General features: G+C 38.6%; 1 long non-coding RNA gene across 1 annotated transcript in view; it reads left to right on the top strand.

Annotated features, from left to right (window-relative positions):
- LOC103879597 overlaps positions 1 to 17,182 on the top strand; it is a 78,495-nt gene extending 61,313 nt beyond the window's left edge. The window contains exons 3-5 of the long non-coding RNA XR_002518635.2: positions 9,285 to 9,511; positions 12,030 to 12,075; positions 17,123 to 17,182. This is a non-coding gene — a long non-coding RNA (uncharacterized LOC103879597). The remainder of the gene's footprint in view (positions 1 to 9,284; positions 9,512 to 12,029; positions 12,076 to 17,122) is intronic.
- The last annotated feature ends 5,574 nt before the right edge of the window (positions 17,183 to 22,756 follow it).

The following is a 22,756-nucleotide window of genomic DNA, read 5'->3' on the forward strand; positions in this document are numbered from 1 at the left end:
AATTAGAAAACAGTAAAAAAAAATTCAAGTTAGAAAATTATCAACATTTTATTCACTATCATACGCATATTTAAAGAATCACTATCATATGTATATTTAAATAGGAATTTGATGAAACTTCCATTTTGTGAGGCTTCTCCAGAAATTCCTTAATCACAACTGATAATACAGATAATATATTTCAATTGTGCTTTTTCTAAACCACATGGCTTTCTGATTGTCAAGCTTTCCTTTTATTTAAAAATATCTAGATGTTTGCCAGTATCTTAAATCTACACGTTTAATATCTTTAAAAAAAATGGGAGGCCGAGACGGGCGGATCCTGAGGTCAGGAGATCGAGACCATCCTGGCTGACACGGTGAAACCCGTCTCTACTAAAACATACAAAAAGGCTTAGCCAGAGAGTGGTGGCGCCTGTAGTCCCCAGCTACTCGAGGAGGCTGAGGGCAGAATGGCGTAAACCCAGGAGGCCCGGAGGGCTTGTAGTAGGCTGAGATCCAGCCACCACCGCCTCCAGCCTGGGTGACAGGCGGACTCCATCTCAAAAAAGGACAGCATTGAAAGTGTTTTGGAGTTCAAACTCTTCGTTATTAATCCTCTCAACCATAGTGTCCAAAAAATATGCATGACAGTGTATGTGAAAAGTTCTGGCTAATTCTCATGCGCGTTGCTGTCGCCACTTTCGGCTTCTGTTTCTTGTGGTCTACTTCAATCAGTATTTTGCTTAAACTAAATCGAATTTTTGGCAGAGAACGTTTTTTAATCCTTTTTAAATTGGTTCTACAAAGATTGAATTTCACTGGTACATCAATGAAATGAAAAATCATTTTAGAAAAAAGTTTAGAAGATGGCGAATAGGGTGGCTCAGTCTTCAACTCCCAGGCGCCAATGACACAGAAGCAGTGATTTGGCATTTTCAACTGGGGTACTGGGTTCATCTCACTTTTAGGGGAGTGCGGAGGTCGGTGCCTAGTCAATGCTGCAGCCCGACCAGCGAGGAGCTGAAGCAGAAGCGAGGGCATTGCCTCACCTGGGAAGCGCAAGGGAGGAATCCCTTTTCCCTAGCCAGGGAACTGAGACACACAACACCTGGAGAATGGTGGCTCCACCCCAATACTGCGCTTTGGGCAAACAGGCACACCAGGAGATCATATCCACACACCCCTGGCTGGGAGGGTCCCACACCCGGAGCCTCCCTCATTGCTATGCACAGCAGTCTGCTTGATCTACCCGGCAAAGGCAGCGGTAAGGGGCTGGGAGGCGCCCGCCATTGCTCAGGCTTAAGTAGGTAAAACAAAGCTGCTACAGGAGCTCGAGCTGGGTGGAGCTCACGCCCGAAGCTCAAGGGGCTCCTACTGTCTCTGTAAGACTCCACCTCTGGGGGCAGGGCACAGTAAGCAATAGCAAGTAGCAGATGCCTCTGCAGACCCAAACGACTCTGTCTGACGAGCAGAGAGCAGTGGATCTCCCCAGCAGGAGGTTGAGATCTGAGAAGGACAGGCTCCTGCTCAAGATTCCCCTGGCCCTAGGTAGCCCCTAGCAGGAGACATCCCCACACTAGGGAGCGATCCTGACACCCCCACACCTCACAGGGTGGAGTACACACCCCTAGAGAGCTTCCCAAAGCAAGAATCAGACAGGTACTTGCTGTTAGAAATATTCTATCTTCTGCAGTCTCTGCTGCTGATACCCAGGCAAGAGCAAGAGATTACAGAGTGGAACAAGCAATCTCCAACAGCAGACCTACAGCTAAGAGTCCCTGACTGTTAGAAGGAAAACTATCAAACAGGAAGGATTACCTACCTGCAAAACCCATCAGTACATCACACCATCATCAAGACCAGAGCAGATAAAACCCTGCAAAGATGGGGAAAAGCAGAACCCGAAAAGCTGGAAATTCAAAACAAGAGCATCTCAGCCAAAGAGGCGCAGCTCATGCATGTGGATCGAAGCTGGGCGGAATGGCTTTGTGAGATGAGAGAGAAGAAGGCTTCAGATCATTAAATTTCCTCAATTTAAAGGAATTCCATTACTTGTATAAAAGAAACTAAAATCTGCAGAAAAAAAAGTGGAAAAGATTAGCTGGCTAAGACCTAGATTAATGCAGAGAAGGTCATAAAGCAGAATAGAAAGACATAGAAAACAACAGCCACGAGAAATCGTAGACAAATACAAACTGATAGCCGACTCGATCAACTGGAAGAAAGAGTATCAGGTGGGGTCCGATAAGATGAGAGAATAGGCGAGAAGAAGAGAAACCAAAAGAAAGAAAGAAGTAAGACAAAGCCTGCAAAGAAGTATAGGATTATGTAAAAAGACCGTCGATCTGATTAGGGTGCCTATGAAAGTAGAGGGGAAAATGGAACCAAGTTGGAAAACCTCTTCAGGATATCGTCAGGAGAACTACAACTGAAGTAGGGCGAGGCCAACGATTCAAATCCAGGAGAAATACAGAGAGCATACAAAGATGCCTCCTCCGGAAGAACACTCAACTCAAGATTTTACATAGTACCAGATTCCGCCGAGTTGGAAATGAGGAAAAATCTTAGGGCAGCCAGAGAGAAAGTCGGATTACCCACAAAGGGAAGCCAGCATCAGACTCTGGCAGAATCTCTAGAAGCCCAGAAACTCTACAAGCCAGAAGAGAGAGTAGGGGCCAATATTCAACATTCTTAAAGAAAGAATTTTAAACCCAGAATTTCATATCCAGCCAGAGCCCTAAGTTTCATAAGTGAAGGAGAAATAAAATCCTTTACAGAAATACGTCTTAGAGATTTTGTCACCACTAGGCCTGCCTGCCACAAGAGACCCTGGAAGTACTAAACATGGAAAAGGAACAGCAGTACCAGCCATCTCAAAAACATGCCAAAATCTCTTAAGAGACCATGAGATAAAGGAAGAAACTATATCAACTAATGGGCAAAATAGCAGTTAATATCATAATGGCAGGATCAAGTTCACATAACAATCTAGCATAGAAATGTAAAATGGACTAAATGCTCCAATTAGAGACACAGACTGGCAAACTGGACCAGAAGTCAAGACCATCAGTCCTGCTGTATTCAGGAGACCCATCTCACAGAGACATACATAGGCTCAAAATAAAAGGTGCAGAGGAAAGATTTACCAAGGAAATGGAGAACAAAAGCCCCAGGGGTTGCAATACTAAGTCTCTGATAAAACAGACTTTTAAACCATCAAAATCAAAAGAGACAAAGGCCATTTACACTTAATGGTAAAAGGGGATCAATTCAACAGGGAAGAGCTAACTATCCTAAATATATATGCACCCAATGCAGGGCACCCCAGATTCACATAAAGCAAGTCCTTGAGACTTACAAAGAGACTTAGACTCCCATACAATATGTGGGGGGACTTCAACACTCCACTATCAGCATTAGACAGATCAGCGAGACAGAAAGTTAACAGGATATCCAGAGATTGAACTCATCTCTGCAGCAAGCAGACCTAATGAACATCTATAGAACTCTCCACCCCAAATCAACAGAATATACATTCTTCTCAGCACCACATCGTACTTATTCCAAATTATTACATGTGGTGATAAAGCCTCCTCAGCAAATGTACAAGAGCAGAAATTGGCCACAAACTGTCTCTCAGACCACAGTGCAATCAAACTAGAACTCAGGACTAAGAAACTCAACAATCAAAACCGCTCAACTTCATGGAAACTGAACAACCTGCTCCTGAATGACTACTGGGTACATACTTGAAATGAGAGCCCAGAAATAAAAAAGAGATGTTCTTTGAGCAGTGAGGCAAGATACAACATACCGAATCTCTGGGACATTTAAGCAGTGTGTAGAGAGGGAAATTTATAGCACTAAATGCCCACAAGAGAAACTAGGAAAGATCTAAAATTGACCTCTAACGCCAGCTAAAAGAAATTAAGAGAAGCAAGAGCAAACACGACCGAGAGAAAGCTAGCGGAAACAAGGAAATAGCATCAAGATCAGAGCAGAACTAGAGGAGATAGAGACACAAAAAACCCTCAAAATCAATGAATCCAGGAGTTGGTTTTGAAAGATCAACAAAATTGACAGACCACTATGAAGACTAATAAAAAGAAGAAAGAGAAAGAATCAAATCAGCTAAAAGCTGATAAAGGGATATCACCACCGACCCCACAGAAATACAAGCTTCACCATCAGAGAATACTATAAACACTCTCATAGAATAAACTGGAAAATCTAGAAGAAAGAAATGGATAATTTCTAGACACTTACACTCTTCAAGACTAAACCAGGAAAGTTGAATCCCTGAATAGACCAATAGCAGGCTCACAAGTGAGGCAACAATTAATAGCCTACCAACCAAAAAGTCCAGGGTTCCTGGTGGATTCACAGCTGAATTCTACCACAGAGGTACAAGGAGGAGTTAGTACCATTCCTTTACCGAGCTATTCCGAAATCAGCGAAAAGAGAATCCTCCTAACTCGATTTATGAGGCCAACATCATCCTGATACAAAACCTGGCAGAAATACAACAAAAAGAAATTTTAGACCAATATCTGAACATGATGCAAAATCCTCAATGCTACAGGCGGATTCCAACCAACACATCAAAAGCATCACCATGATCAAGTAGGCTTCATCCCTGGGATGCAAAGGCTGGATTCAACGATACGCCAATCCAATAAACATAATCCCAGCATATAAACAGAGACCAAGAGACAAGAACCACATGGTTATCTCAATAGATGCAGAAAGGCTTTGACAAAATTCAACGGCCTTCATGCTAAAAGCGGCTCAATAAATTCGGTATTTGATGGAGCGTGCCTCAAAATAATAGAGCTAAACTGCCGTGACCACAGCCAATATCATACAGATAGGCAAAAACTGGAAAAAATTCCTTTGAAAACTGGCACAAGACAGGGATGCCCTCTCTCACCACTCCTATTCAACATAGTGTTGGAAGTTCTGGCTAGAGACAATCAGGCAGAAGAGAAAGGAAATCAGGGAGTATTCAGTTAGGAAAGAAAGAAGTCAAATTGTCCCTGTTTGCAGATGACATGATTGTATATTTAGAAAGAAACCCCATTATCTCAGCCCAAAGTCTCCTTCCAAGCTGATAAAAGCAACTTCAATAAAGATCTCAGGATACAAAATTAATGTGCAAAATCCCACAAGCATTCTTATACCAGTAACAGACAAACAGAGAGGCAAATCATGGAATGAACTTTATTCACAATTTGCTTCAAAGAGAATCAAATACCTAGGAATCCAGCTTGCAAGGGATGTAAAAGGACCTCTTCAGAGAACTACAAACCACTGCTCAGTGAAATAAAAGAGGACACAAACAAATGGAAGAACATACCATGCTCATGGATAGGAAGAATCAATATAAATTAGAAAGTACATACTGCTTTAGGAGTTATTTATAGATTCAAGTACCATCCCCATCAAGCTACCAATGGAGTTTTAAGCTACAGTGGAAAAAACTTTGCTTCCAGGTTTCGCCTGGAACCAAAAAGGAGAGCCATACATCTCCCAAGACAATCCCTAAGTCAAAAGAACAAAGCTGGAGGCATCCAATACCTGACTTGATATACTACAAGAGCTACAGTAAGCAAAACAGCATGGTACTGGTACCAAAACAGAGATATATAGACCAATGGAACAGAACAGAGTCCTCAGAAATAATACCACACATCTACAGCCATCTGATCTTTTGTGACCTGAGAGGAAACAAGAAATGGAGAGGATTCTATTTAATAAATGGTGCTGGGAAAGGTGGCTAGCCATAAGTAGAAAGCTGAATCTGGATCCTTTTGCTTCTCCTTATCACGAAAATTAATTCAAGATGGATTAGAGATAAATGTGGGGCCTAATACCATAAAAATCCTAGAGGAAAACCTAGGTAGTACCAAAATTTCAGGACATAGAGGCATGGGCAAAGACTTCATGTCTAAAACTTACCAAAAAGCAAGCCGAAGCCAAAGGTCCAAGCGTGGGATCTCTCATTAAACTAAAAGAGCTTCTGCACAGCAAAAGAAACTACCATCAGAGTAAGACAGGCAGCCTACAGAATGCAGGAGAAAATTTTTGCAATCTACTCATCTGACAAAGGCTAATATCCAGAACCTGCAAAAAGAACTCAACAAATTTATCAAGATAAATCTTCTATATCTCATCATCACTGGCCATCAGAGAAATGCAAATCAAAACCACAAGTAAGATACCATCTCACTTTGATTGAATGCGATCATTAAAAGTCAAGGAACAACAGGTGCTGGAGAGGATGCGGGAAATAGGAACACTTTTACACTGTTGGTAGGTTATGCCAAACTGGATTCAACCATTTATAGAAAACAATTATGGCGATTCCTCAAGGATCTAGAACTAAGATGTACCATACATTGACCATCCCATTGCAGGTATATATACCCAAAGTTATAAATTATGCTGCTCTAAAGACACATGCACCGTATATTTTACATTGCAGCACTATTCCTAATATAAAAGAGACTTGGAATCAACCCAAAGTATCCATCAAGTGACAGATTGGATTAAGAAAATGTAAGCACATATACACCATGGAATACTATGCAGCCATAAAAAGGATAGGTTGTATGTCCTTTGTAGGGACATGGATGCAGCTGGAATCCATCATTCTTAGCAAGCCCTGCAAAAGACAGAAAATAAACACGCATGTTCTCACTCTGGAGTGGGAACTGAACAATGAGATCACTTGGACTCGGGAAGGGAACATCACACGGGGCCTATCATGGGGAGGGAGGGAGGAGGATTGCATTGGGAGATTATACCTGATGAAATAGCGAGTTGATAGGTGCAACACACCAACAAGGCACAAAATTATACATATGTAACAAACCTGCCACGTTATGCACATGCCCTAGCTTACAGTATAATAGCAATAAATAAATTTAAAAAAGAAAAATCATTTTTATTAAGTAATCTTCAGTATACTCTGAAACATCTGATATGAATTTCATGAGCAGTCGTCTTATTATTCAGTTGAGAACGTGGTTACAATCCACCCAGATTTTGCCAACGTGGGAATCGGTATTATTTCTATTGATTGACTTCTGAATTTTCACACATGTGTAAGACTCAATTGTGAACTATAAAATAGACTTACCTAGCTTGATCTCTGATTGTTAACAACATCAGAAAACTCATAGATGTATAATTATAGATGTAGTAATTGTATCATGCTCTCTACACTGACAATATCATTTTCTAAGTTATAAAAATATATTTAATAATGAATTTCACATGTATCCCCTATCCTTCAACCTGTTTCAGTGAGCTGTAATTTTTTTATTCAATTTTATCACAAATTCACCATTCTGTCTAAAATTTGAATGACTTCGATACATATCACATTTTCTTAATTTTCTACCACCAGAAGCACCTTCTCTACCACAGAATTTTAATTTATCATGTAACTTTTTCCTTGTTAGAAAAATTAGCACTCCTATTACAGTAGGTAGGTAGGTAGTCAGAAATGAGCAGAGAAGAAGCCCCCCTCCACCCCCACCCCCAGCAGGTGATGGTCAGGCGGTTGCTAAACTGCCTCTCTAAAATAATGATTGGTCACAGCTGGCGCCAGAGAAAGGCAGTCTCCCAGTAGATAGAAAAACCTCAAACCGGTGATCAGCAGCTTCCCGATAAGATCTCAGGAGTTGGGCAAGTGGGCTCAAGCATGCGCAGTAGGAGGCAAGATGGCTGCGTTTAACCAGTATATGACTATCTAGGAACGCTGGCCTAGTAAGGGAAGACTGCCTCAAGCGCACATGCGTACAACTCCAGTAAACACACTGTGCATGCTGCACCCCCCAAGAACTAACAGGCCACTGTGCATATGGACAGGCCACCCGAGGGAAGAATCAGGGGAGAAGTAATGCAAGACCCCGGAAGGATGCCAACAGGTAAAACCCTAAGTCAAAAGTTAAACCATGCCCTAGATCTCTCAAGTTGCCTGCTTGATCCTCTTCCAAGGATACATTTCTTCCTTTTATTCCTGCTTTAAAACTTTTTAATAAACTTTAACTCCTGCTCAAAAACTTGTCTCAGTCTCTTACTCTGCCATATGCCCCTCGGGCAAATTCTTTCTACTGAGGAGGTGAGAGTTGAGCTTGCTGCAGACCCTTACAGATTTGCCACCAGTAACCTTACTAATAGAATTCTACCTCCTTTCTAATCTTGTATCCAACTTTTATAAGTCTATACAACAGGACTATTTAAAATGTCACAATTTAACTACATCTTCTTGTACTTTAAACCTAAATTTTAGTTACATGCTTCATCATATCTAATAAATTACAAAAAGCGAAGAGTCCTAAATTAATGCTGTCCTGTATGTATCATCTTGTATTCGTAGATTGGCCCCTGATGAAAATTCACTTGTGCAATGCTACAATTGCAATTGATATCATCAATTGACTCAATTGGTGAAATCTTACAAATATTTGCAAATAATCCTAATATTTGTTTTGGTAACAATTTTAAATTATTACAGTCACTAGCATATGAGTTATAATAAAACACAGATTTAATATTAAACTGTTAAAAACCGGTAAAAAAACATATGCAGCACTTGTATAGAACTGTGCTTATATGGTAGGATATTCATCTGGTAGATGTGGTACTTTTAAGGTAACCTGATCACTGTGCATACAAATGCCATCACTTACTTCACTGATAATTTTGTCACTATTTTCTATGTTGAATTTTGATTTAAAATTTATTGATAATGTTCAATGAAAATTTGTAATTTTTAAACAATAACTGAATAAGACAATAATTTATTTCCTATCTATTGATATACTTTTAAAAGCTTTATTACTTTTAATACAACAGCAAATAAAAGGTTTTACCTTCTGGGAAATTGGGAAGAATTATAAAATATTCCATTGTACCTTGCTACTCAAAAGTGGTCCACAGAACAGCAACATTAGCATCCCCTAGAAGGGCAAGAGAAATGCAGGTTCCCAGGCCCCTCCCTAGCCCTACTGAATCCAAACTGGCATTTTAAGAAGATAAGAGTCCCAGGTGATTCATATGTGTATTTAAGTATAATAGGTTCCCCAAAATAAATTATGAATTATCAAAATATATCTTTTGACTTTCACAAAAATAGTATTTTCAAAAGAGTTGCTTATGTTAGAAATAAAATGTGCACCTTAATAAACTCAGACTACATTTTACGTATCTATATTATCCTCAAGTGGATGGGTTCAGAATTTAAGTCAACATATCAAATAATGCAAATATTTTTATTTGACATCTTCATGCAGATTCTTACAGAAGGATTGAGTTACTGTAACTGAAGACTTGAAAACTAACCAGCAAAAAGTGCTCTGAGGTTATGTTTGGTTGGAAGTGAACCCAGATGGCTCTGCGAGTCTCCAACAGTTTGTATGCTTAGGTGTGGCTAACTCCTCCAAGCCGTGGGCAATGCGGTACCTCCAATCTCTGGACAACAATAGCAGAGAACTATCTTAGGCCCTTAAATAACTGCCAGGTAAGACCTGCACTAAATATGTGTGCAGTACAGGGCAGGAAGGTAGGAGAAGGTAGACCAAAATTACAAAATGAAGGATCTAGGATAAATTTCTGAAAACAAGATTGAAGTTGTGCGACAGTAGGAGATATGAAATAAGGAAACATCGGTCCTTTTCTCAGAGTAATTAAGAATAAGATTATGCTTTAATCTGCATCAGTATATTAAGTTCTTCCTTCAGGTTTGTATTATGCAAACCTGAAGTATAATCCTCTGCATTATACTCACAGTATATTTGCATGTTGATAATTTATAGGGGATAACAGAAAGTTGCTTCCCAGTAGACTAATTTTATCTCAATGACAGTATCCAATGTTTAAAAAATGATAGTACAACCAATTCAATGTTTACCTAATATAAAAATATTTTAAACCTAAAAGGCAGGTTTTATTTACGTTACAACATCTGAAAATGCCTCCCAAATCCCTATGAGTTTCTGAGATCTCCACTTTGTCAACCATGAGCTAGAATTGGCTGGTGATTTGGCAATGGCAGCTGTAGGAAAACTTATAGCAAATAAATAGACCTGATTTTTACATGTTGGATTCTCCTCAGATCTCACCTCTAACTCACAGCTCGTTGATAATTAATAATCATTTTTTCTATGTAAAAAAGTAAACAGATCAATTACTTCATAATTAGATAATTTTAATAAGTGAAAGAGACTGATAAATCTGTATTTCTACAAAAATCACTATGACATTCAAAGTTTTTGTTGATATTGCACACTGTTATGGACTAAATGTTTGTGTCTCCCCCAAATTCACGTGTTGAAGCTCTGACCCCCAGTGCGATGGTAATTGGAGATGGAGTTTTAGAGATGAGGTCTTAAGAGTGGGACGTTAATCAGATGAGATTGGTTTCATTATAAAAAGAAGAGACATAAGAGTGTTCTCTTTCTTCCTCTCTCCCTCCCTGCTCCTTCCTCCCTTTTGCCCTTCCTCTCTCCCTCCCCCTCTCTCTGTAAGTACCCACCAAGAAGAGATCATGTGAGTGAGACACAGTGAGACAGTAAAGTAGCAGCAGCCTATAAGCCAGGAGGAGAGACCTTAGAATGAAACCAACCCTCCCAGCACCTTGATCTTGGACCGCCCCACCTCCATAATTGTGGGAAATAAATTTCTGTGATTTATGTCACTGAGTCTATGGCATTTTGTAATAGGAGCCCAAGCAGACTAATACATACTTCAAATAATTTCTATTCCAAATTATTTGATAGTAGGCATAGACAAAGGAAAAGTTCAATTTGACTATTACATCATAAGATTTCAATTATAATAATCATTTAAAGGCAAAGATGAGAAAACTGACCTAGAAAGGCAACATATTAGATGTCAGAGAAATGTGAAGTGCTTCCTTTCTTGCTTTATTGAATCAAGTAAATCTAAAATATATTTAAAAAATAGTAATGACAAACCATGCCCTGATTTTTGAAAACAGGCATTGTAAAAGCCGTATTATATAGAACTTAATAAACATATCAAAAAAGTTAAATGCATACACAATACATATTATTTTCACATAAAATTCTAATGTCGGCCTGAAATTACTGGTAAGAATAAAGAAAAAAGTGCATAGATTAAAAACCAGAGACATATAATGAAGATTATTAGATATAATGAAGCTATGTAGCTGAGAATAAAAGCCCCAAATCGCTCTTGATACTTGAATCTAAGAATCCTTAAGGTAGTGTACTAGGAAAATCTTGTTTAAAAGTATCTGTACATAACTAACAATTCCATGTTACAAATAGAATCTTAGAACAAATTTGTGTATGTGAGTGTTTTCTTCAAGGCATAAATAAAACAATATATTCTGAAAGTTACATTTTATATACAGATATAAAATTGTTTTTCTCATATAATTTCTATTGTGCTGAGATTCCAGGAAGATGTTTTCTAATGTATCTGTAGAATGCTATGAAAATCATCCAGAACAAAAAGGTTATATCTGATTAAAATCCTCATGAGCCAGAATTTGTGTTTGTTTTCATCGTTCTCATATTCCTTGTGCTGAGAACATAGCAGGGACTCAATAAATGGCACACAGCAGGGACTTAATAAATATGGAACGAGTGAATTAATTGACAGGAATCAGAATATGCTACCTTGTAATATGATGCCTTGGCATGTTGTATACTTTAAGCTAAAGGAATTTGAGTAACAGCAGATTCAGGAAGTGCTCTCTGACCTCCCCCTTCATAAGACCTTCATGTGAGAGATGCCTTTCTTATAGCCAAAAGAAGCATCCTTATGTCCAAAACAGGGATGCCAAGAGGAAGCTGAATGAACAGACCTTGTTAAGTTTCCCCCAGTTTTCTACCCGTAGCTCATACATCTTTGTCCCATCACATTTTTCCATGATCTTCCATTCTTCATCAAACTCAGTATAAAAACACTCAGGTTTAATTATTTCTTCAGGTCTTCATTTCTTTACAACTGACATGAAGTAAATTAGTATATTTTTCTCTTGTTCAAAGGTCTTTCATCAATCTAATTTAGAGGGTCCCAGCAAATGAATCTAAGGTGGGTAAGAGATTTTTTTTCTTCTCTAGATAATGAATGTGTTGGCCAGGGTTCCCTAAAGAGACAGAGCTAATAGGATAGATTTATGTATGAAGGGGAGTTCATGAAGGAGTATTGACTCACACTGTCACAAGGTGAAGTCCTACAATAGGCCATCTGCAAGCTGAGGAACAGGGAAGCCAATCCGAGTCCCAAAACCTCAAAAGCCGGGTAGCTGACAGTGAAGCTTTCAGTCTGTGGCCAAAGGCCCCGAGAGCTCCTGGCAAATCACTGGTGAAAGTTTAGTCCAAAAGCTGAAGAACCTGGAGTCCGATGTTCGAGGGCAGGAAGCATCCAGCACAGGAGAAAGATGAAGACCAGAAGACTCAGCCAGTCAAGTCTTTCCATGTTCTTCTGCCTGCTTTATTCTAGCCCCAGCTACAGCTCACAGACACACCCAGGAACAGTACTTTGCATACTTCAATTCAATCAAGTTGACATTCAATGTTAACCATCACAATGAGTGAACACTTTCGTAAATTGTAAGGTTATCGTCATTAAAACTACTCTTGTGATGTTTAACCATATTAATTATAAGTACTTATAAATAACAGAAAAAGAGATTAAGTAGACATTTAATGTTATTGTTTAATATATTTGATAGTTAATGAAGAATGAAATTTCCATGTAGGGTTTCACACATATCACTATCTTCAACTTCTTCTTTTGCTTGTATACTAGTTTCCAGTTACCTCACCCATTAGGAAGAAAGCTCTGTAAGAGCAATGGCTTTGTTTTATAAACCCCTGTACTAATGGTGCTGAAAACAGTGCTTGTCAAATAGCAAGTGCTCAAAAACTGTTTGCTAAGTGAAAGAATAAATGTAAAGCACAGGTTCTCAAGCCAGTTTAGATGGTGAGGCATCTAGAAATTATGCTTGATGTACCTTAAAAAATACTGTAACAGGCAGGGCATGGTGGCTCACACCTGTAATCCCAACACTTTGGAAAGCTGGGGAAGGAGGATTGCTTGAAGGCAGGTGTTTGAGACCAGCCTGGGAAACAAACTGATACGGTTTAGCTGTGTCCCCACCCAAATCTCAACTTGAATTGTATCTCCCAGAATTCCTACATGTTGTGGGAGGGACTCAGGAGGAGGTAACTGAACCATGGAGTCCGGTCTTTCCTGTGCTATTCTTGTGATAGTGAATAAGCCTCATGAGATCTGATGGGTTTATCAGAGGTTTCCACTTTTGATTCTTCCTCATTTTCTCTTGCCACTGCCATGTAAGATGTGCCTTTCACCTCCGTCTGTAATTCTGAGGCCTCCCCAAACATGCAGAACTGTTAAGTCCAATTAAACCTCTTTTTCTTCCCAGTCTCAGGTATGTCTTTACCGGAAGCATGAAAACAGACTAATACACAAAGCAAGACCCCATTTCTACCAAAAATTTTTTAAAAAGTTTAACTAGGCATGGCTGTACACAACTGTAGTCCCAGATACTCAGGAGGCAGAAGCAGGAGGATCACTTGAGTTTGAGGCTGCAGTGAGCTATGATCGTGCCACTGTACTCCAGGCTGCATGACAGAGTACAGAGTGAAACTCTATCTTTTAAAAGAAAAATATATATATAGAGAGTAAAATATCCAAATATTAGGCTTAAAAGTATTAAGCTTATAATGGATAAAAATCACGCAATACTATCTGTAGTTGTAAATTATGGAATAATGTATGTTAATTTTTTCATTTCCACTTTTAACTCTCCCACTCAAAATTTCAAATATGATAAAATGTGGAGTATCTACCAAGTGTCTTGAACATGTTTGTACTTTAAATATTAATAGGTTTAGATTATAATTGCAAGTCATTTAAACTCAGAGCACCAGCATTGCTTATGTGAAATGGATTTGCTATGCTAATACATGTCCCTTTTCTGTCTTGTGCAATGTTAGGGTCAATAAAAATAGATTTAAAAAATACCAGCAGGTTATTAAAGGTGACACAAGTCCTTTCATTAAAATAATGCTATTATTACCATCTGAATGCTAACATCAACTTCTAGAATTTGAAGGCCAATTTCTGTAGAATCTCTGTACTTTTGTCTTAGTCTGTTTGGTTGCTATAACAGAGTACCATAAACTGGATGACTTATAAACAACATAAATTTATTTCTTATAGTTCTGAAGGCTGGAAATGTAACCACCCAATGGGTTTACCTTGCCTGCTGTCCAGACAGTGCTGATTTATCAAGATAGAGGAATTGCAATAGAGAAAGAGTAATTCACACACAGCAGGCTGTGCGGAAGATCCAAGTTTTATTATTACTCAAATCAGTCTCCCTGAGCGTTCAGGGATCAGAGTTTTTCAGGACAATTTTGTGGGTAGGGGAATACCAGTGTGTCAAGAGTGCTGACTGGCCGGGTCAGGGACGAAATCATAGGGAATTAAAGCTGTCTTCTTGTGCTTAGTCAGTTCCTGGGTGGGGGCCACAGATCAGATGAGCCAGTTTATCTATCTGGGTGATGCCGGCTGATGCATCAAGTGCAGGGTCTGCAAAATATTTCAAGCACTGATCTTAGGAGCAGTTTAGGGAGGGTCAGAATCTTGTAACCTCCAGCTGCATGACCCTTAAACTGTAATTTCTAATCTTGTGCCTAATTTGTTAGTCCTACAACGGCAGTCTAGTCTCCAGGCAAGAAGGAGGTTTGTTTTGGGAAAGGGCTGTTACCATCTTTGTTTTAAACTACTAAGTTCCTCCAAAGTTAATTCAGCCTATGCCAAGAAATGAACAAGGACAGCTTGGAGGTTAGAAGCAAGATGGAGCTGGCTAAGTCAGACCTCTTTCACTGTATCAGTTACAATTTTGCAATAGCGGTTTCAGAAAGAACAAGATCAAGGCACGGGCACTGGCAAATTTGGGGTCTGGTGAGGACATGCTTCCTAGTTCACAGATGGTAGTTTTCTCACTGTGTCCTCACATGGTGGAAGGGACAAGGGAGCTTTCAGGGATATCTTTCATAAGGCAAATAATCCCACTCATGAAGACTCCCATCTCATGATAAAATCACCTCCCAAATGCTCTGCCTCCTAGTACCATGACATTGGGTGATAGGATTTCAACATAAGAATTTAGTGGGGACACAAATATTCAGTCTATAGCAACTGTAATTCCAAACACCATAACATCATAGCATATTTCAGCAATAACCTAAATTGATAAGAATTGCAAAGAAAAGATAAAGTAATATTAGATAGGTAGCTATTCTTGAAAAAGTTTAATATTCAATAAGGATGACTATGTAGGTATTCAAGTTACCTGAGTATTCTATTTCTACATATTAGCCTAGGAAATAGGGAAATTAGTTGGCCAAATAATTACTGGGCAAATAAATACATTAGGGGAAAAAATCCACATCAACAATACTTTGAGAAACGAGGTAGGGGCATCACTTTAACATTGCTTAAGGTTTGCCATAAATTTTGTAGTGAAAGGAACATATACTCAACTGCCTCAAACACACTATTTCTAGAATGCTTGGCCTCTTTCGACAACAACATCTTCATCTCTAAAATTACTCCTGAAGCTAGCTAAGGGCATCAGAGTGTGAGCTCCTTGGAGGCAAGGATAGCATCTTGGTTTTCATTGTAACTGAGACACAATACTTAGTAAATGTCTGTAGAGCAAATATGACTGTGCTGAATGTGCCAACCATATATAATTATTTGAAATACACTGCACTATTGTTTGTCATCAACCACTGAAATATCCAGTAATTATTCTGTGCATCCAAAACCTATCTCAAGGCTGCCTATTGCATCCAGGAGAGTCAGAAAATCCATTGTCAGTTCATATTAGAAAAACTGCTAGAAATGTTCAATTCAATTCACTAAAGATTTGTTAGTCTCCTGCTATGTGTCTTTTTATTATACTAGATGCTATAAGAAAATAAAAGACATAAATGTCATGATCCTTGCACTTAGAAGGGACTTGTCTATTTCTATCCCTGTATATATGTGCCACTATAACTATTTTCCAAAGAAACATATCCCTCAATCTTTCACAGTAAGTCGCAGTAGCATTTTTATTAGGAAACTCAAGTAATAAAAAGGGCAGTTCTCATAAATGCTAAATCTGAACAAACAAACAAGGGGCTATAAAGGAACTAGGGGAGTCATAATACTAGGTGAGCCAAGGAAGAAAGAATGCTACAAGTTAAGTAGCGCTGTAACTAAAACAATAGCTGAGAATGAAACTCTCACAGGGAAATGCAATAAAAAGACAAACACTGCCTGAGAAAAATATCATCTGTATCTTATGGGTAGTGGGCTCCATTTTTCCTTTTCTTCTAATCTTTTAATGTTAATTTAGAAGACACGGACTAGAAAAAAATAAAGATAGACATTTTGAAGACATGAGGTATTACTTGTGACTGGTCAACCAGAAGGGTACACAATAAACAGGATAAAAGGAAATACATTGGTGAAGCCAAGACATCTGCTCCCAATCCTAATTTCATTGAACAGTTTGATTAAAGGGAAAGAAAATTCATTTAAATTAATGGCTAGTATTTGCATTTTAATGGAACTTTTTGGAAGATGTAGTCACCAAATATTTCAGCTATTTCCTCAGGGAAGGCAATAGGATTTCAATTCATTTCAGAATTCTAAAGCAAGTAAAAATATGATCCCATTCTCATAAGACCAAGCAAAGCAAATCTTTTGAATGTCTTCAAACAAATCAATTCAATGGCAAATCAATAAATATTTTAAAAAGAGAATATCCTTGACTCCTCAATTATTTTACCGTAATCCAGAGAGAGAAATTGGACCCAGATTTACAAGCAAATCAGGAAGTCTGAATATCTTTCACTGAAACTAGACCACATCCAAGTGATAACTGACTGGTAAGTTTTGATCTCCATCTTCCTAACTCTATCCAGGGAAGCTGGATATGCTGATGGATTTAGCTGACTTGTAATAAGCTATTGGTGCTCTGTAGTTGTCAATGTGTCAGTTTTTTATTTGTAGGAATGCCCATGACAAAAAAGCATTTTTGTTGTTTCTACAGCTTCACATTTACTGCATTGAAGAAATAGGACAAGTTTTAAGAAGCATGTTATCCTGAGTGGTAAGCTATTTCTCTTGCATATGAATGGCTACCTAACATTAATATTTCCTAACTAGTAATTTTTATAAAATGAAATAATAATAATAAATTTTTATAGGAAGTCGTGTATTTCGAAAACATGTTATGTGTTCTTATAACTTTTTTTCTGTGTTTTTTACACAGAAGATGAGAAACAAAAGGAAGAAATGTATTTATCTCTTTTCTACTAATTGTGCAAATTGCTCACAGATGCCAAATAATCCTTCATGTTTTTCTCAGTGAGTCAGGTCCTGGGCTCGTGGAAACTGTGATAAACAGAGAATAGATTTACATATAAGATAGCTTATTACATCAAAGTGAACATGCCTTCAGTATTAATAAATTTTAAAAATCTGCATTTCCATTGGTAGTTTCTACCTCGTCAATATCTTTTTCCCCTTAAAAAATTTTTTAAATTTTTTATTATACTTTAAGTTCTAGGGTATATGTGCACAATGTGCAGGTTTGTTACATATGTATACAAGTGCCATGTTGGTGTGCTGCACCCATTAACTCGTCATTTACATTAGGTATCTCTCCTAATGCTATCCCTCCTTCCTCCCCCCGCCCCATGACAGGCCCCAGTGTGTGATGTTCCCCTTCCTGTGTCCAAGTGTTCTCATTGTTCAGTTCCCACCTATGAGTGAGAGCATGTGGTGTTTGCTTTTCTGTTCTTGCGATAGTTTGCTGAGAATGATGGTTTCCAGCTGCATCCATGTCTCTATAAAGGACATGAACTCATCCTTTTTTATGGCTGCATAGTATTCCATGGTGTATATGTGCCACATTTTCTTTATCCAGTCTATCATTGATGGGCATTTGGGTTGGTTCCAAGTCTTTGCTGTTGTGAATAGTGCCGCAATAAACATACGTGTGCATGTGTCTTTATAGCAGCATGATTTATAATCCTTTGGGTATATACCCAGTAATGGGATGGCTGGGTCAAATGGTATTTCTAGTTCTAAATCCTTGAGGAATCACCACACTGTCTTTCACAATGGGTGAACTAGATTACAGTCCCACCAACAGTGTAAAAGTGTTCCTATTTCTTCACATCCTCTCGAGCACCTGTTGTTTCCTGACTTTTTTTAATTTATTATTATTATTATATTTCTAAGTTCTAGGTACATGTGCATAACGGCAGGTTTGTTACATATGTATACTTGTACCCATGTTGTTGCAAGGTAACCCATCAACTACAAAATTCCATCAACTCGGCTATTTACATCAGGTATAACTCCCAATGCAATCCCTCCCTCCCCCCCATGACAGCCCCTCTCCCCAGCCCAAGTGATTCATTGTTCAGTTCCCACCTATGAGAGAACATGCAGTGTTTGGTTTTCTGTTCTTGTGATAGTTTGCTGAGAATGATGGTTTCAGCTACATCCATGTCCCTGCCAAAGGACAATAAACTCATCCTTTTTATGGCTGCATAGTATTCCCATGGTGTATATGTGCTACATTTCTTAATCCAGTCTGTCACTGATGCACATTTGGGTTGATTCCAAGTCTTTGCTATTGTGAATAGTGCTGCAGTAAACATAATGGTGCATGTGTCTTTATAGCAGCATGATTTATAACTTTTGCATATACCCAGTAATGGGATGTATTGGGTCATATGGTACATCTAGTTCTAGATCTTGAGGAATCACTCATACTGTTTCCTTTCCATAATGGTTGAACTAGTTTACAATCCCACCAACAGTGTATAAGTGTTCCTATTTCTCCACAGCCTCTCCAGCACCTGTTGTTTCCTGACTTTTTAATGACCGCCATTCTAACTGGTGTGAGATGGTATCTCATTGTGGTTTTGATTTGCATTTCTCTGATGGCCAGTGATGATGAGCATTTTTTCATGTGTCTGTTGGCTGCGTAAATGTCTTCTTTTGAGAAGTCTGTTCATATCCTTCATCCGCTTTTTGATGGGGTTGTTTGTTTTTTTCTTGTAAATTTGTTTGAGTTCTTTGTAGGTTCTGAATATTAGCCCTTTGTCAGATGAGTAGATTGCAAAAATTTTCTCCCATTCTGTAGGTTGCCTGTTCACTCTGATGGTAGTTTCTTTTGCTGTGCAGAAGCTCTTTAGTTTAATTGGATCCCATTTGTCAATTTTGGCTTTTGTTGCCATTGCTTTTGGTGTTTTAGACATGAAGTCCTTGCCCATGCCTATGTCGTGAATGGTATTGTCTAGGTTTTCTTCTAGGGTTTCTGTGGTTTCAAGTCTAACATTTAAGTCTGTAATCCGTCTTGAATTAATTTTCGTATAAAGTGTAAGGAAGGAATCCATTTTCAGCTTTCTACTTATAGCTAGCCAGTTTTCTTAGCACCATTTATTAAATAGGGGATCCTTTCCCCATTTCTTGTTTTTGTCGGGTTTGTCAAAGATCAGATGGTTGTAGATGTGTGGCATTATTTCTGAGGGCTCTGTTTTGTTCCACTGGTCTATATCTCTGTTTTGGTACCAGTACCATGCTGTTTTGGTCACTATAGCCTTGTAGGATAGTTTGAAGTCACGTAGTGTGATGCCTCCAGCTTTGTTCTTTTGGCTTAGGATTGTCTTGGCAATGAGGGCTATTTTTTGGTTCCATATGAACTTTAAGGTAGTTTTTTCCAATTCTGTGAAGAAAGACATTGGTAGCTTAATGGGGATGGGATTGAATCTATAAATTACCTTAGGTAGTATGGCCATTTTCACAATATTGATTCTTCCTATCCATGAGCATGATATGTTCTTCCATTTGTTTGTGTCCTCTTTTATTTCACTGAGCAGTGGTTTGTAGTTCACCTTGAAGAGGTCCTTCACATCCCTTGTAAGTTGGATTCCTAGGTATTTTATTCTATTTGAAGCAATTGTGAGTGGGAGTTCACTCATGATTTGGCTCTCTGTTGGTCTACTATTGGTGTATAAGAATGCTTGTGATTTTTGCACATAGATTTTGTATCCTGAGACTTTGCTGAAGTTGCTTATCAGCTTAAGGAGATTTTGGGCTGAGACAATGGGGTTTTCTAAATATACAATCATGTCATCTGCAATCAGGGACAATTTGACTTCTTCTTTTCCTAACTGAATACCCTTGATTTCTTTCTCTTGCCTGATTGCCCTAGCCAGAACTTCCAACACTATGTTGAATAGGAGTGGTGAGAGAGGGCATCCCTGTCTTGTGCCAGTTTTCAAGGGGAATGCTTCCAGTTTTTGCCCATTCAGTATGATATTGGCTGTGGGTTTGTTATAAATAGCTCTTATTATTTTGAGATACGTTCCATCAATACCGAATTTATTGAGAGTTTTTAGCATTAAGGGCTGTTGAATTTTGTCAAAGGCCTTTTCTGCATCTATTGAGATAATCATGTGGTTTTTGTCTTTGGTTCTGTTTATATGCTGGATTACATTTGTTGATATGTATATGTTGAACCAGCCTTGCATCCCAGGGATGGAGCCCACTTGATCATGGTGGATAAGCTTTTTGATGTGCTGCTGGATTTGGATTGCCAGTATTTTATTGAGGATTTTTGCATCGGTGTTCATCAGGGATATTGATCTAAAATTTTCTTTTTTTTGTTGTGTCTCTGCCAGGTTTTGGTGTCAGGATGATGTTGGCCTCATAAAATGAGTTAGGGAGGATTCTCTCTTTCCCGATTGATTGGAATAGTTTCAGAAGGAATGGTACCAGCTCCTGCTTGTACCTCTGGTAGAATTCAGCTGTGAATATGTCTGGTCCTGGACTTTTTTTGGTTGGTAGGCTATTAATTATTGCCTCAATTTCAGAGCCTGCTATTGGTCTATTCAGGGATTCAACTTCTTGGTTTAGTCCTGGCAGAGTGTATGTGTCTAGGAATTTATCTATGTCTTCTAGGTTTTCTAGTTTATTTGCATAGAGGTGTTTATAGTATTCTCTGATGGTAGTTTGTATTTCTGTGGGGTTGGTGGTGATATCCCCTTTATCATTTTTTATTGCGTCTATTTGATTTTTCTCTCTTTTCTTCTTTATTAGTCTTGCTAGCAGTCTATCAATTTTGTTGATCTTTTCAAAAAACCAGCTCCTGGATTCATTGATTTATTTAATGGTTTTTGTGTCTCTATCTCCTTCAGTTCTGCTCTGATCTTAGTTATTTCTTGCCTTCTGCTAGCTTTTGAATGTGTTTGCTCTTGCTTCTCTAGTTCTTTTAATTGTGATGTTAGGGTGTCAATTTTAGATCTTTCCTGCTTTCTCTTGTGGGCATTTAGTGCTATAAATTTCCCTCTACACACTGCTTTAAATGTGTCCCAGAAATTCTGGTATGTTGTATCTTTGTTCTCAGTGGTTTCAAAGAACATCTTTATTTCTGCCTTCATTTTGTTATGTACCCAGTAGTCATTCAGGAGCAGGTTATTCAGTTTCTACGTAGTTGAGCAGTTTTTAGTTTCTTAATCCTGAGTTCTAGTTTGATTGCACTGTGGTCTGAAAGACAGTTTGTTATAATTTCTGTTCTTTAACGTTTGATGAGAAGTGCTTTACTTCCAACTATGTGGTCAATTTTGGAATAAGTGCGATGTGGTGCTGAGAAGAATGTATATTTTGTTGATTTGGGGTAGAGAGTTCTCTAGATGTCTATTAGGTCTGCTTGGTGCAGAGCTGAGTTCAAGTCCTGTATATCCTTGTTAACTTTTGTCTAATGTTGACAGTGGGATGTTAAAGTCTCCCATTATTGTTGTGTGGGAATCTAAGTCTCTTTTTAAGTCTCTAAGGACTTGCTTTATGAATCTGGGTGCTCCTATATTGGGTGCATGTATATTTAGGATAGTTAGCTCTTCTTGTTGAATTGATCCCTTTACCATTATGTGATGCCCTTCTTTGTCTCTTTTGATCTTCATTGGTTTAAAGTCTGTTTTATCAGAGACTAGGATTGCAATCCCTGCCTTTTTTTTGTTCTCCATTTGCTTGGTAGATCTTCCTCCATCCCTTTATTTTGAGCCTATGTGTGTCTCTGCATGTAAGATGGGTCTCCTGAAAACAACACACTGATGGGTCTTGACTCTTTATCCAATTTGCCAGTCTGTGTCTTTTAATTGGACCATTTAGCCCATTTACATTTAAAGTTAGTATTGTTATGTGTGAATTTGATCCTGTCATTATGATGTTAGCTGGTTATTTTGCTCAATAGTTGATGCAGTTTCCTCCTAGCATCGATGGTCTTTACATTTTGGCATGTTTTTGCAGTGGCTGGTACTGGTTGTTTCTTTCCATGATTAGTGCTTCCTCCAGGAGCTCTGGTAGGGCAGGCCTGGTGGTGATAAAATCTCTCAGCATTTGCTTGTCTGTAAAGGATTTTATTTCTCCTTCACTATGAAACTTAGTTTGGCTGGATATGAAATTCTGGGTTGAAAATTCTTTTCTTTAAGAATGTTGAATATTGGCCCCCACTCTCCTCTGGCTTGTAGAGTTTCTGCCGAGATATCCGCTGTTAGTCTGATGGGCTTCCCTTTGTTGGTAACCCGACCTTTCTCTCTGACTGCCCTTAACATTTTTTCTTGCATTTCAACTTTGGTGAATCTGACAATTATGTCTTGGAGTTGCTCTT

This window comes from Papio anubis, chromosome 19, assembly GCF_008728515.1.
Source record: "Papio anubis isolate 15944 chromosome 19, Panubis1.0, whole genome shotgun sequence".
Classification (NCBI taxonomy): Eukaryota; Metazoa; Chordata; class Mammalia; order Primates; family Cercopithecidae; genus Papio; species Papio anubis.